Source organism: Mustela erminea, chromosome 6 (assembly GCF_009829155.1).
Source record: "Mustela erminea isolate mMusErm1 chromosome 6, mMusErm1.Pri, whole genome shotgun sequence".
In the NCBI taxonomy this organism is placed as follows: Eukaryota; Metazoa; Chordata; class Mammalia; order Carnivora; family Mustelidae; genus Mustela; species Mustela erminea.
Window position 1 is genome coordinate 13,093,127 of NC_045619.1, and position 15,351 is coordinate 13,108,477.

Genomic DNA, 15,351 nt, shown 5'->3' on the forward strand with positions numbered 1-15,351 from the left:
CCTCAGCCAAATTAAGAGGACTAATAAGTGCTTGGAGCAAGGGTAAGAGAGGCAAGGCATGCTCCAGAGAGAAAAGGAGCTTAGCAAACATCAACGAAGGCAAGGAGAAGATGAGATGTGCAGCAAGACTGACCTGCACAGCTTTGAGGGTCCAGGAGGAAGGGCAGAGAAGGGTGGGGGGCAGGGAGAAGGCAGCTGAGGGGGAATGAAGACTTGGCCATGGAGTAAATGCTGAGTGGGGAGCACGAATGGTCCCTGCACAGAGTTCTGCCCAAAGTGGGTGAGAAGCCACTGATGATTCAAGAAACAGGGAGCGAGTTGACTACAAAAGAGCAGCAAGGACACTCAGATCAGATGACTGGGTGGTGAAGTGCTGGGGTCATTACACCCTGAGACCATGTGGGTTAATGAGATGTCAACGGTATCAGCCCGTGCTGAGAGTCCTTCATTCTGTACTAAATTAAGTCAACTCAGATCATTTAATTAACTATCCTCTAGTTTTCGTACTTTGAAGAGGAAAAAAAAAAAAACCTTTCATTTTCTTCTGATTTCTGAGAAAATGAGTCCCGGCTTTGAGACTGCAGTAGGCACTTTGATAATCAAAAAATGTTCCTCAAATGCAGGAGATTGTTCTGTGAAACGAGATAATCTATTTAGAAGGAGAAAAAAGGAACTAACATTTATAGGCCAAGTACCGTACCAGGCACGTTATGAACGTCAAATCACAGAATCAGCGCACTAGCCCCAAATGGTGTCTTGCCATCTCTACTTTACATATAAGGAAACTGAGTCCCATAGTATCCAGCCCACTGGAAGTAGAGCCCCAGGTCCAGAGTCTGGCTGGGCATTTGCCTCTGGGACTGTGATTTATCATTGTTTGATTTCCTTTTTTCAGGGTACAACCTAGAGAGTTCATCTCTTTAAATATTTGCCATACTAAAGTATATTTTTCATTGGCAAAAGCCATCCTATTAATTGAATTTGGGGATCTAGTCTAGGACCTTACTTTTCAATAATATTTAATAATTATTGCTTCCTTCTAGTTAAAAGGGTAAACATAAGAGTTGGAAAGATGTATTCAATCCAAATATGCCTCAAATTGAGGCTCTCTTCCAGTGGTAATAGTGATAAATTATGTTTGTATAGAATGTTACAAAATTCCACGCATCTCTCACTTAACGTATGCAAAACTGAAGCCTTGATTTTCCCCGAAGCTCTCTGACTTTTGCTAATTTTCCTCATCTCACCCATGGGTTTAGGCCATGGGTTTAGGAGGCATTTCTGTTTTCCTTTCCTTCACCCCTGACTTGTACCCCATCCAACCCTGAGTCCCAAAGCCTTTCCTCTTCTCCATCCTCACTGCCAGCGTCACACCGCCCCGTGTCGCATTTAGCTCACTGCCATGACTTCCTAACTGGCCCTCTGTTCCCCACCATATTCCACTCTGATGCATCCCCACACATAGCCCAGGTCGCCTCCTTAAAAAATAAGTCAGCTTATATCCAAATGACCAGGAGACACAGGAAAAACCCTCCACATCACTAAGCATCAGGGAAATACAAATCAAAACCACAATGAGACACCACCTCACACCAGTCAGAATGGCTAAAATGAACAAGTCAGGAAATGACAGATGCTGGCGAGGATGTGGAGAAAGGGGAACCCTCCTACACTGTTGGTGGGGATGCAAGCTGGTGCAGCCACTCAGGAAACAGTATGGAGGTTCCTCAAGAAGTTAAAAATAGAGCTACCCTGTGACCCAGCAAAAGCACTACTGGGTATTTACCCTAAAGTTACAAATGCAGTGATCCGAAGGGATACCTGCACCCCAATGTTCATAGCAGCAATGTCCACAATAGCCAAACTGTGGAAAGATCCCAGATCTCCAGTAACAGATGAATGGATAAAGAAGATGTGGTACACACACACACACACACACACACACACACACACACACCCCACTGGAATATTACTCAGCCATCAAAAAGAATGACATCTTGCCATTTGCAACAATGTGGATAGAGTTAGAGTGAAATATACTAAATAAAATAACTCAATCAGAGAAAGACGAATATCATATTATTTCACTCGTGTGGAATTTAAGAAACAAAACAGATGAATATAGGGAAAGAGAAGGAAAAAATAAAATAACAGGAAAATTGAGAGGGAGCCAAACCCCAAGAGACTTAATCATATGAAACAAACTGAGGGTTGCTGGAGGGGGGATGGTTGGGGGACGGGGTAACTGGGTGATGGGCATTAGGGAGGGCATGTGATGTAATGAGCACCGGGTGTTACATGCCACTGATGAATCACTGAACTCTACCTCTAAAACTAATTTTAAAAATGTAAGTCATCTTAAATTAAGTCACCTTCCTGCTTAGAAGCTTCCATTGATCTGGAGCTAATAGCATGGTACCTGTGTTAATCCTAGGTTCTGATTAATGTAACCGTTTTTGGAAGATGGAACATGTCGACAACAGTAGAGATTGTGTAAATGGTATAAGGGAACTCTCTGTATTATCCTTGCAACCCTAAATCTAAAATTGTTTTTAAATTCAAACAATTCTTTTAATCTTCCAGAGATTTCCATCTGACTTGGACTAAGATTTGGACTCCTTTCCACAGCCTGCCTGCCTCCTCTATACCAGTTCCTGTTACCCTCTCGTGTCCCCTGCTCCATTCACCGTGGCTTCCTCTTGGTTTCTAGAAAATGCGGTGGATCAAAGTCCTTCCTCATCTCAGGATCTTTGCACATGCCATCTTTTCTGCTGGTAACTTCTCCCTTCATTCTTCCTGTTCCTTCTTTTTGGTCCTTGGGTCTCAGCTTTAAAAAATCCTGCTCAGGAGTCTTCCCTGACTCCCTGTCTAAAGTGGTTAGTCTCCTCACCCTGTATGCCTGCTTCTTTCTGGTTGTGGGCTTCCCTAGCACCTTGTCCTGTACATGGAACATCCATCGGCTTGTGTTTTAATTCCAAGATGATAGTTTGATGTGCTTAATCCTCCTATCTCTGGCACCAGCATTTCCTTCACAAGAGCACAGCCCTTGGGGACCTGGAAAAACTTGTCTTCAGCAAAGTATGCTGGAAATAGATAAACTAGAATTTAGTTCCCCAGCCTATCCTCTAGAGAATGGGCATTTTGAACAAGAGTGATAAAAGGAATGAGAAAAAACCCCTTTCTGCACACTGTTTCTGGTCCCATTTCAGCCCTCCCCCATACACAGGCTATAAAAAGCATATAGAAAACACTATATGAAGAGGTGGTAGAAATAAGCTTGCCATTGAGAACTTCATCTCTAATTTAGATAAGTGTGTCTCAGGAGATATCCGTCTGTCATCCCCTTGAAAGCTTTTGATAGCATGTGACCCTCAGCTCAGCATTTTAGTGCCCGGACTCCCCCTCCCTCTCACCGTCATGCTAGTTCAATGGATCACGCAAAATCAAAGTTACAAAGATGTTCCATACCACCCATGGGCAGGGGACAGGCTTCAAAACAAGCAGTGTTCATGGGGGTTCTATTCAGTGAATAAGAAAATGTGATATAAGCAGCTATCATTTGTTGAGGGGTTCACTGTGTGCCAGGCACTGAGCAAAGTGTATGCTTTGTATGATCTCATTTGATTCTTCACATCGTTTTGTTCAATAATGTCACCCAAATGCCTAGGATAGGCACATAGTAGGTGCTCAGCGAAGTTTCCTATAAATGAATGAATAATGCTCTGACACAGGTATTGCTAAGATCACCATAGTCTGGAGGAGGATCCTGAGACAAAGAGAAAGGAGTCTGTTGCGCATGACACAAGCAGGAAGTGGGAAGTCGCAATGGAGCCCGCATCTAGTCTGAGACTACAGGCGTACCAGTTTTAACAGCTAATCATCACAGCCCCCACTCTCATCCCAGTCTCATTTTGGATACAGGTCCATCAGATGGCCTAATCCCAAAGCACAAGTCCCCAATAGCTCTCCAAATCTAAAGATAGCCACCTGCACACCGAAACCCCTCTCTATTGTCTTTCTAGATGATTGGATCTGAGTGCTGTTCTGAATGAAAGGACGACCTTACAAAAGACCTTTCTCCAAAATGACATTGCCCTTTACATTTGAAAGTCAGCCGGCATCGCTTTCCTTCCATTAGTTCAGGGTTGCTGAATTTCCACTTACTTCTCCAGTGGGTAGATATATAGGGAATATGCATGGATCAGAAAGCCCGGGTCAGTTTTGTTGAGTAACCTGAGGGTGAAACAGGTTTGATTGGTGTTCTCACCGGGCTGCTGGCCAGAACGCAGGGGTGTAGAGTCTTAAATAGCTCTACCAGCCTGCAAGGCTACTAATCTTCATGCGGAAAACGAGACCCACATGGGGTGTGGGGAACGAGGCAAGATGATAAAATGGGAGTCAGAGCATCTCTTTGAAAATAAAAACAGTGATTAAAAAGTAAGTATATTGAACAGGACAATCTGAGGCTATGATGAGAACGGGGCCCCTGGAGTTGTGCAATTAGACAGACTCATACCTGGGCCAACAACTGTACTAAACACTTTATATGGATTTTCTCAATTAATTCTTACAATAAGCCTTAGTATAAACCATGTTATTGCATGCAATTTCCAATGAGGAACGTGAGGCTCAGAGAGATTAAGCATCTTTCCCAAAGTCACACAGCTACTCCATGAGAGAAGACTTTAACTAACTGCTATGAAAATCAGCAAAAATATGGAGAAGTCCTGTGGATTGGTGAGATGCACTAGCTTTAGGACACTGAGTCTGCTTCTCACCAAATATGTGCTCAGGGATTAATCCCTACCCAGCTCCTAATCTCAGTTTCCTTATCTGTCAGAGGAGGAGACCAAACCATATCAGCCAATTAAATGGGGGATTTGTTGCCTCTAGATAGTGCTGAGAAAAAAAAAAAAAAAAACAGAAGAGGGGGTCTAATCTGGTATAGACTCCGTCAGAGGGAAGACAAAGAGGGGTCACAGGAGCTAATGCTTGACCTGAGATGTAAAAAGTAAGTAGAAGTTTGTGGGGACTAGGACTTCAGGGACTGGGAACAGCACATGCGAAGAGGTGGACTGGTGAGCATAATAAGGAAATCTTGAGAAGATGACATGTTCAGGGACTTCGGTTGGTCACTTCTCTCCACCTCCCTGCCTTGTTTTTAATCTATGAAATGAAGTTATTGAGTTAAATGCTCTCGGAGTTCAATGTCTCTGTGGTATTATCTAGAACACCAGAAAGTGTATTTTATTTGGTATATTTACAGTAATGACTGTTTACGCAGGTAATTAGTTATCTAGTTAAAATACCTTTCCTTCTAATCTCAACATTTTCAGTTACTAGATTGTCTGGATTCAAACCCGGCTCTCCCTGCCAGCTAGTAGCCCTGGAACCCTGGGCCAGTGACACAGCCTTGTAGGCACCACAAGTCTATCCTTTTTCAGAAGATATTTGAGATAATAAACAAATGTATTTCTATTAAAGGTGATAAAACAGCAAATAGTGACTGGGTTGGACTATAGTTCTTTTCAACTCTCTTCTGCTCCCAGAGCTAGAATGAGTTTGGTCTTGGTTACATCATTAGAACAAGAGAAAAGGAATGTCTTCATTTTCCTAATACTAGCCTTCCACCTGGAAACCTGGGATTGGTTTGGTAAACACTCAAGACTCAGCAGATATTCCCCCTTCCCACCTCATTCTGCTCACAGCTGGACTCCAGAAACCTTGGAACACTAACCTACCATAACCCCAAGCCATAGATCACTACTGATTTTATAAACATCATATTTACGTTTTCAGATTTCAGTCTGAAACTTTCAACTTTCAGTCACCATCAGTGGCAGAACCCGGTCTTTTTTCTTTAAGTATAAATCAAATAATTGCATCTTCTTCCTGACCTGTCTTACTACCAAAAAATCCACTACAAACATCATTTTAATCAAATCCTGCTATTAAGCTAAAACTAGAGTTTTTACCAGCTAATTCCAGGCCACTTTTCAAATCCACAGAAATGGTAAACCGACAAAAGAATGAACCTGGGTATGAATGGATCAAGTGCAGGAGAGGTAGACAAGAAAAGATAATTCATACTATGGCACAATTTTCCTAGGGGTTCGGTCCAGGTCAAGAAATGCAGATAATTAGGGGTTCTGCTCTTTAGAACTTGAATAAATGAAGAAAGACAATACTAAATGAACTCAATAATTAATGCATAAAGAGGTCCAAAGAGAAAGAAGGTGAAATCAACCATGTGAATCAAAGTCCTTTTTTGTTTGTTACCTTACCATTTCCAAACAATTTTCATGGCAAACAACAGTCACAATAGAGCATCTATAGTGGTGGGCATTGAACACCTCTGGAGATGTTAAACATATATACTGAATGCACTGAGACACAGCGGCAATTAGAAGCTCTTCCTTATCCCCTTCTCCAAACTTAAATTCAACAGATAACAAAATAAAGATTGGTTTTCTATTTAAAAACCCACTTAAAAAATTGGACAGCCACATACAGAAAAATGAAACTGGACCATTTCCTTACACCACACACAAAAACAGACTCAGAATGGATGAAAGACCACAATGTGCGACATGAATCCATCAAAATCCTTGAGGAGAACACAGGCAGCAATCTCTTCGACCTCAGTCACAGCAACTTCTTCTTAGAAACATTGCCAAAAGCAAAGGAAGCAAGGGCAAAGTGAACTATTGGGACTTCATCAAGATCAAAAGTTTTGCACAGCAAAGGAAACAGTCAACAAAACTGAAAGACAATTGACAGAATGGGAGAAGATATTTGCAAATAACATATCAGATAAAGGGTTAGTATCCAAAATCTATAAAGAACTTACCGAACTCAACACCCAAAGAACAAATAGTCTAATCAAGAAATGGGCAGAAGACATGAACAGACATTGCTACAAAGAAGACATCTAGATGGCCAACAGACACATGAAAAAGCGTTCCACATCACTCAGCATCAGGGAAATACAAATCAGAACCACAACAAGATATCACCTCACACCAGTCAGAATGGCTAAAATTAACTAAGTCAGGAAACGACAGATGTTGGTGAGGATGCAGAGAAAGGGGAACCCTCCTATGCTGTTGGTAGGAATGCCAGCTGGTGCAGCCACTCTGGAAAACAGTATGGAGGTTCCTCAAAAAGTTGAAAATAGAGCTACCCTATGACCCAGCAATTGCACTACTGGGTATTTACCTTAAAGATACAAATGTAGTGATCTGAAAGGGCACGTGCACCCCAATGTTTATAGCAGCAATGTCCACAATAGCCAAATTATGGAAAGAGACTAGCCATCCATTGACAGATGAATGGCTAAAGAAGATACAATAGATATATGCAATGGAATATTATGCAGCCATCAAAAAGCCCCCAAATCTTGCCACTTGCAATGACATGGATGGAATTAGAGAGTATTACATTAAGCAAAATAGGTCAATCAGAGAGGGATAATTATCATTTGATCTCATTGATACAAGGAAGTTAAGAAACAAGACAGAGGATCATAGGGGAAGGGAGGGAAAAATGAAACAATCTGAAACCAGAGAGGGAGACAAACCATAAGAGACTCTTAATTTCAGGAAACAAACTGAGGGTTGGCTGGAGTGGAGGGGTTTGAGAGGGATGGGGTGACTGGGTGATTGACATTGGAGAGGGTATGTGCTATGGTGAGCATTGTGAATTGTGTAAGACTGATAAATCACAGACCTGTACCCTTGAAACAAATAATACACTATATGTTAATTTTTAAAATAATAAAACAATAAATAAAAATAAAAACCCACTTAGGTTGTGGCATTAACTCTTTGTACTGTGGAAGCTAGAGAAGCACACAGCAGTCTTCCAAAGCCCGGGGATGGGTGGGCTGGCTAGCAAAACTAGCTTAGCTGGGGTTAATCTTCCATGGAAGAAATAACATTTCTCTCCCACTGTGGGGCAAATTAAATTAGAGATGGCTCTAGAGGGCTGTCTCTCTTCAAAAAGCACCCCCAGCCCATACTTCCTACAAAAAAGGAATGTTCTGCCTCAGACCTTGAAGGATACTGAGTTTTATCTGAATCGCTTATTACTTTGGAGTTTGGGGATGGGGAAGGTTTGGAAGATGAAGACTCTGATTTATCAAGAATTGATTCTGTTAGTGGGAAATTCTGATTACATCTCTGTGACTGCAGTCTGATGTGTCATTTGATGAAATTTCCTTCTGACTCAGACATTTCCTCAAAGTTTGCACCCTTCTCTCCAAACCTGGTTTCCTGTGAAACCCAACAGCCAGTCCATTTGGAGCTATTGCTGAAGAGGTTGATGAAAATGCTTATTCCAGTGGACATTAACTGGAACCTGAGAGAAAAAATCTCGTGCAGTTATTAAAAGCGCCCACATTAGGCTCATGGTTAGTAGCAATATGACCTTGGCCAAATTACTTGACCTTTCAGAAACATGTTTTCCTCGCCTATAGAATAGAAATCAGAATATTAACACTGAAGGGCAAATGTAAGTCTCAAATGGTATCTGTAAAACTTTCAGCATGGTTTCTGACCTGTGATAAGCCAGCACTAAATGGAAGGTCCCATCTTTTTTTTTTTTTAATTTATTTATTTTCAGCATAACAGTATCATTATTTTTTCACCACACCCAGTGCTCCATGTAATCCGTGCCCTCTATAATACCCACCACCTGGTACCCCGACCTCCCACCCCCCCCCCGCCACTTCAAACCCCTCAGATTGTTTTTCAGAGTCCATAGTCTCTCATGATTCACCTCCTATCTTAAGCAAACAACAAGGAACAGAAATAGAAGAAAGGAGTACTCAGAAAATGGGCACAATGCCAGCCCTCTGGGGCTTCTAGACCTGTCACAAGCCTAGAGCTGTGTGAACCCCTCCCAAAGTGAAGGGGGGAAATGAGGGTGGTCTTCCACTGGGGAGTCCATCAGTTTGAAAACAAGGAGCCCCTCCTTCTTCTCTCTGTACTAGTAATGCCTGCTATGGTTTTTGGCCAATGGAAAATGCTCGGTGAATATTTGAACAAGTGAATGAATGAGCCACCCAAAATCAACAAAGCTAAAACCTTAATAATAATAATAATAATAATAATAATACTTGTATAGTGTTTACTAAATGCAAGGTACATATAACAAATGCTTTCAAAACATTAACTCATTTAATCTTCACATCAACTCTATGAAGGATGCCCTACTATTATGCTTGTCTTGGACAAGATGAAACTGAGACACAGTAGAGGTAATCTTCCCAAGGCCACACAGCTAATAAGTAGCAGAGCTGGAATGTTTACAATGGAATATTACTCAGTCATCAAAAAAGTGAAGTCTTACCATTTGCAATGACATGGATGGAACTAGAGGGTATTATGCTAAGCAAAATAAGTCAAATCAGAGAAAGACGATTATATGATTTTGTTCATACGTGGAAGTTAAGAAACAAGACAGAGGATCATAGGGAAGGGAGGGGAGAATAAAATAAGACAAAATCAGAGAAGGAGACAAACCATAAGAGATTCTTAACCATAGAAAACAAACAGCATTGCTGGAGGGGAGGTAGGTGGGGTGTAGGGTAACTGGGTGATAGGCATTAGGACTTGATGTAATGAGCACTGGGTGAATGAATGGGTGTTATATGCAACTGAAGAAATATTGAACACTAGAGTTCATAGTTCATATTAAATTATGAAATAATAATACACTATATTTTAATTCTTTGAATTTAAATAAAAAAAATAAACATAGGCATCCTGGGTTTCAATTCTGTGCACTTAAACCTAAATGTATTACCTATCTCAAAAAAAAAAAAGAAATTTACTCATTTAAAAAAAAAAAAAGCTGACTTGTGCTTGTTTTAGAAAAAAATGGAATGTACAGAATATTAATCCATTGGTTTACTGTCTTCCAAGCTTTTTTTCTATCTATTTGATCAGAGTTACAACCATAACCTGCATACCAATTTACAGCCTTTTAAAGGGATTGGTTGCATAATTAGCTCTGCCAAAATTTGTAAAGAATTTTTGCAAAGTGAAAATTAACACAAAACAAAACAAAACAAAAAATCTATTTATCACTTGCTAGTCTTGGTGCCCAACCCCAAGGATGGAGTCCTTCCCAGTCCTTTGGTCACAGGGGCTCTGACAGAGCTTTCCTCCCAGAATTTGGATGTAGAATATGGAAGCTGACAATACTTAATTTGTGCCTATACCCTGATTTTATCCCCTCAAGGACATTATACTGCTCTTCATGCCCAGCATTCTTGTTCCCTTCACAATCTACTCAATACCCTGTTTCCCCAACCCCCTCCAGTCAGGGGTCTATTTGGACAACTGCTGTTGAAGGTAGCAGGGGACAGTAAGTACTTTTTTCTTTTGAGTTCTTGTTAGTTTATTCCTCTAAGGCCTGGGAGTCACAACATACAGAAAGTAGAGTCTGTGTTTTTCTAGAGCAGTTAATAAAGTGTTACAGCTGAGCTTTGTGCATTCTCTGCCCATTGCTGCTATCCAAGGACAAGAAGTATTAAGCCTCTCTACATGTAGAAAAGATGTGCAGGGTGCAAGAACTGAAACCTTTTACTTTTTCCTGACATTGACCTATAATTGCCAAGTAAGTTCCCTTATTTCTCAACATGACCTCACCTAGGAATGCATGGGCCAAGGCAGTGATTCCAAATTTTGGCTGAATGTTGGGCTAAGAATCTGAATAGATGTTTGCCTAAAGAAGATATACACAGAGGCGCCTGGGTGGCTCAGTTGGTTAAGTGACTGCCTTTAGCTCAGGTCACGATCCTGGAGTCACAGGATCGAGTCCCACATCGGGGTCCAGATCCATGGGGAGTCTGCTTCTCCTCTGACCTTCTCGTCTCTCATGCCCTCTCTCTCTCTCAAATAAATAAATAAAATCTTAAATTTAAAAAAAAAGAAGAAGATATACACAGACACCATAAACACATGAAAATACTTCAACATCCTTCATGATTGGGGAATTGCAAATGAAAACCACAGTAAGAGACCACTTTCTACCATTTAGGATGGTTATCATCTATAAAATATACAATAACAAATGTTGGTGAAGATACAAGGACATTAGAATCCTCATACTCTGTTGATAGGAGTGAAAAACGGTGCAGCCACTGTGGAAAACAGTCTGGCAGTTCTTCAAAAAATTCTGCAGTTTTAAGATGACCAAACAATTCCACTTCTAGGTATATATGTAGGAGACATAAAAGTACATGTTCATACAAAGACATGTACACAAATGGTCATGGCAACATTAATCATAACAGCCAAAAGGTGAAAACAATTGAAACATCCATTAACTGACACATGGGTAAATAAAATGTGGTATATCCACATAATGAAGTATTATTCGGTAATAAAGAAGAAACGAAGTACTGACAGATGCTAAGATATGAATGAACCTTGAAAGCATTATGCTAAGTGAGAGAAACCAGTCACAAATCACCAGATATTGTATCATTCCATTGATGAGCTAGTTCCTTAACAGACAAATCTCTACAGACATAAAGTAGATTAGCGGTTGCATTGGGCTGGGGGAACAAGTGATGGGAAGTTGGGAATAGCTGTTAATGGGTTTCGGGTTTCCTTGAGGAGCTGTACACTAAAAACTCTTGTATTATACGGTAGTCCCCCATTATCCACAGTGCTGCTTTCTGTGGCTTCAGTTGCCTGACACTGACTTTGGTTCTGAAGCACATGATCCTCCCTCCACCATATCGTCAGGTCACCAGTAGCCTAATACTGTGTCACAGTGTCCACAGCATTCACCTCAAGTCACCTCACCACACAGACATTTTGTCATCTCATACCATCCCAAGAAGGAGAGGAGTAAGTACAGCACAATAAAATATCCTGAGAGAGAGAGAGAGAGACTACACCAGAGTGCACTCACATAACTTATTACAATATATTGTTATAATTATTCTATTTTATAATTATTACTTTTAAATATTTTATTTATTTATTTGAGAGACAGCATGCATGGGAGGGGAGGGACAGAGGAAGAGGGAGAAGACTCTGCTGAGCAGGGAGCCTGACTCAGAGCTCAGTCCCAAGAACCTGAGATTATGACCTGAGCTGAAGGAGAATGCTTAACCAACTGAGCCACCCAGGCCCCCTAATTCTATTTTATTAGTAGCATTGCTGTTTATCTCTTACTGTGCCTAATTTATAAATTAAACTTTATCATAGAATTCTAGATATAGGATAAAACATAGTATATAAGGGATTCAGTACCATCCAGTTTCAAGTATCTACTGAAAATCTTAGAATAGGGACCACCGTACAATTTAAGTAGATGCATTGTATGGTGTATGAATTACATCTCAATAAAGCTATTTTTTATCCATCAAGACAATTACCTAATTCAGTCAGACAGTTGTCATTTCATCCTTGAGAGGCTCAGACACACCAATCAAACATTTTTGACCCAGTCTTTTCCTTTGGCTAGATATGCTAACTCTTCAGACAACATAGTGTCTTACAATGATGAGCATTTATTTAGCTCATAAATCTGTGGGTCTACTGGGTGGTACTGCTAAGCTGGGCTAAGCTGGGGTGGTCTTGGTCTGACTCACTGACACGCTGGTCAGCTCGTCATTTGGCTGGCCAGTCTAGGATGATCTTGGCTGGAGTGATTCATCTGCTTTACGTGATCTCTCCTTCTCCAAAGGGCCAACCCAGCTTTGTTCCCATGGAGATAGTAGAGTTTGAAAAATAAATGGAAGCCCGCCGGACCTCTTGAGCCCTAGGCTGAAACTGGAAATTGGCACAAAATCTTAGGACCACATTTAATTGGCCAAGGCAAGTCATAAAGCCAGCCAAAATCAGGGGTGGGGTGGGGGGAGCTCTGAAAAATCACATTGCAAAAAGCAAGGATACAATAAGCAGTAAAAAATTAAGGCAATTTTTATAATCAATCTATCCCATCGTCTTTGGGGCAGTAAGTCTAGCTTTTAATTTAACTCATTTTGTAGGTGGCTTTAGGCACATTTATTACTTCTTCTTGTAAAAGAGATAAGGCATACTTGACCTTCAATCAGATTTCTTGGTTGAAATTAGATTAAAACCTTCTTTAGACTACTTATTTAAAAAAAAATGAGGTTAAATGCAAAGAGTATTCCATACTTATTAGCAGCAAGTGTCTTATGATCCATGGATATGAATAAGGCAGAGTTCAAACTATCACATACTGGAGAGACCTGAGATTTCTGAGAATTAAAAACCCATTTAGGTAATATCTTCCTTGGAATGAATGCAGAGTACAAAAAATTCTTACACAGGCAGTGTGATTCACCCATCCTAATCCATTCAATTTAGCATGACCTGGTAGAAGACAATAGGGATGAATTGCAAGAATGAATAAGACCTTATCCATTTTTTCCAGGAGCAGGTTGAAGTGAAAATACGAAAAGAGAAGCTACCTCCTAGAATCCAAAGTGTGAGAGAATTTCGAGAAGGATAGATAGTCAGCAGCAGCAAACGCATCTGTGAAAACCAGTAGAGTGACAGGGAAAAGGATCCATTGGATTTGGCAGAGTGCGTTCATTCTATAAATGTGAGTTGAGAAGATACAATATGCTAGGCCCTCTGTCGAATGCTAGAACACAGAATTACTGTCTTCTCGATCTCAAAGAACAAACCAGTGGGAGAAAATAGACATCAAAAAAAAAAAAAAAACAGTGTGAAAAACCATTCTGATGGAGGTTATTGGTCTCCTTACAAAGTGTGCTTTTGGTGGAAAGAGAAAGCTGGAAGGAAGGAAGCCTCCTTCAGGTTGGATAATGAAGGAAAGATAAGGTCTAATCATAGCAGTTCAAGAGAAAGAGAAATCGGGAACAGCTTGAGGGAAATGTTGAGTTCTGAAAATGTTTGCTTTGTTGTGTCATTGTTTTTATTTTTGTGTGGAGACCACCAAAGCATATTTGAAGGCTACGGAAAGAAGCCAGTAGAAAAGAAGAGCTTGTAAATAGAGAGGAAGGGAGCGCAGTCACATCGCCTCCTAAAGGGAAGCTGGATCCGGGAGGTAATCAGAGGATTTATTTTGGAAAGGAGTGGGAATCGCTTCTCCTCTGAGCAGAAAGGGAAGCAGGAAACTTGGACAAGTGCCCCTTTTTTTTAACCAAATCTCCAAACACACAGCAGTTTCTGTCAGTTGGGGTCAACAAGAGGCAATCTAGGGAGATGTACTTTGGATTCAAAAATATTGGCATTCTCCAGATATTTCTAAGGTTTCCTGGGAAAACACAACAGGATAACTGAACCTGGGAGTTTCCAGGACAGCGACGACCTGTGTCTGCTTCCATATACTTTCTGGAGACAGATGTGAGGGAAGTTGAGAGAAACCACAAGAGCAAGTCTCTGCTTTCCTGCTGGCATGGTGGAAGTCATGACGGACAGGAGCAGGTGGCACGAGGCGTGGGACTTGGCAGAGAGAGGCCATGTCTCAGAGCAACTGACAGAGGACAGGAAAGGGTGCCAACCAGGAGTCATCTCCCAAATCATCGAAAATGACTGCAGAGGGATTTATGTATTCCAGGAGAAATGCTGAAGAGGTCATGCTGGTTTATGGGAAAACTAATTAGGAAAGTTAATCAGATGCAAAATTATCCCAATGAAGTCCACACATTCCAAAGCTGAAGAGTTATGATTTGAGGATTGCCTGCTGTTCGGGATGGTGTGTGCTGCCAACTCTCCCCTATTACTGCAGATAATTGTGTCAGCTCCGTGGAGTGTCTCTATATATAAATGCGCAGGGCGTGTCACACTTTTCCTGGGTGCCACTTGTCTCTAGGCCAACTTGTTGCCTTTCAAACAGGAGTCCTGGCGATTGTGCCTGGAAGAAGGGCAGTACAGCCAGACAGGAAGGCCACTAAGATGTCCACAGTGTGTGAGTGATACAGGCACCAGCCTGATTCCTGAACACACGTCATCTCTGTCCCTAAGACATTAGCTCCAATTCCCCTTATTAAAATACGCTTTCTTATTTGCTAGCAGCACAAATGTTGAGGAAGATAGCTGACACTTTTATATTCTTCTTTCTTGACAGGAAAATTTAAAATAACTGTACTGAAGATGAATTGCTGACTACTTCTCATCATAATCTTGATTTTTTTTTTTTTTAAATCCCAGCACAGTTTTGGAGTTGACAGTTCTAGACTAGAAAATCAGCTGTGTTATCTAAGGTTTGCTAAGCTCTCTGAGCCTCTGTTGTGTTCTCCATATTTGGGGCCAACTAATGTACGCAAGTGGGGGTAAAAAGTACATAGACAGAGAATAGAAAGATAGATGATAGAGGCAGGCAGATAGACAAAAA

General features: G+C 41.0%; 1 long non-coding RNA gene across 1 annotated transcript in view; it reads right to left on the bottom strand.

Annotated features, from left to right (window-relative positions):
* The window catches only part of LOC116592861, a 39,590-nt gene that overhangs the window by 3,904 nt on the left and 20,335 nt on the right, over positions 1-15,351 (bottom strand). Inside the window, exon 2 of the long non-coding RNA XR_004286634.1 lies at positions 8,177-8,358. This is a non-coding gene — a long non-coding RNA (uncharacterized LOC116592861). The remainder of the gene's footprint in view (positions 1-8,176; positions 8,359-15,351) is intronic.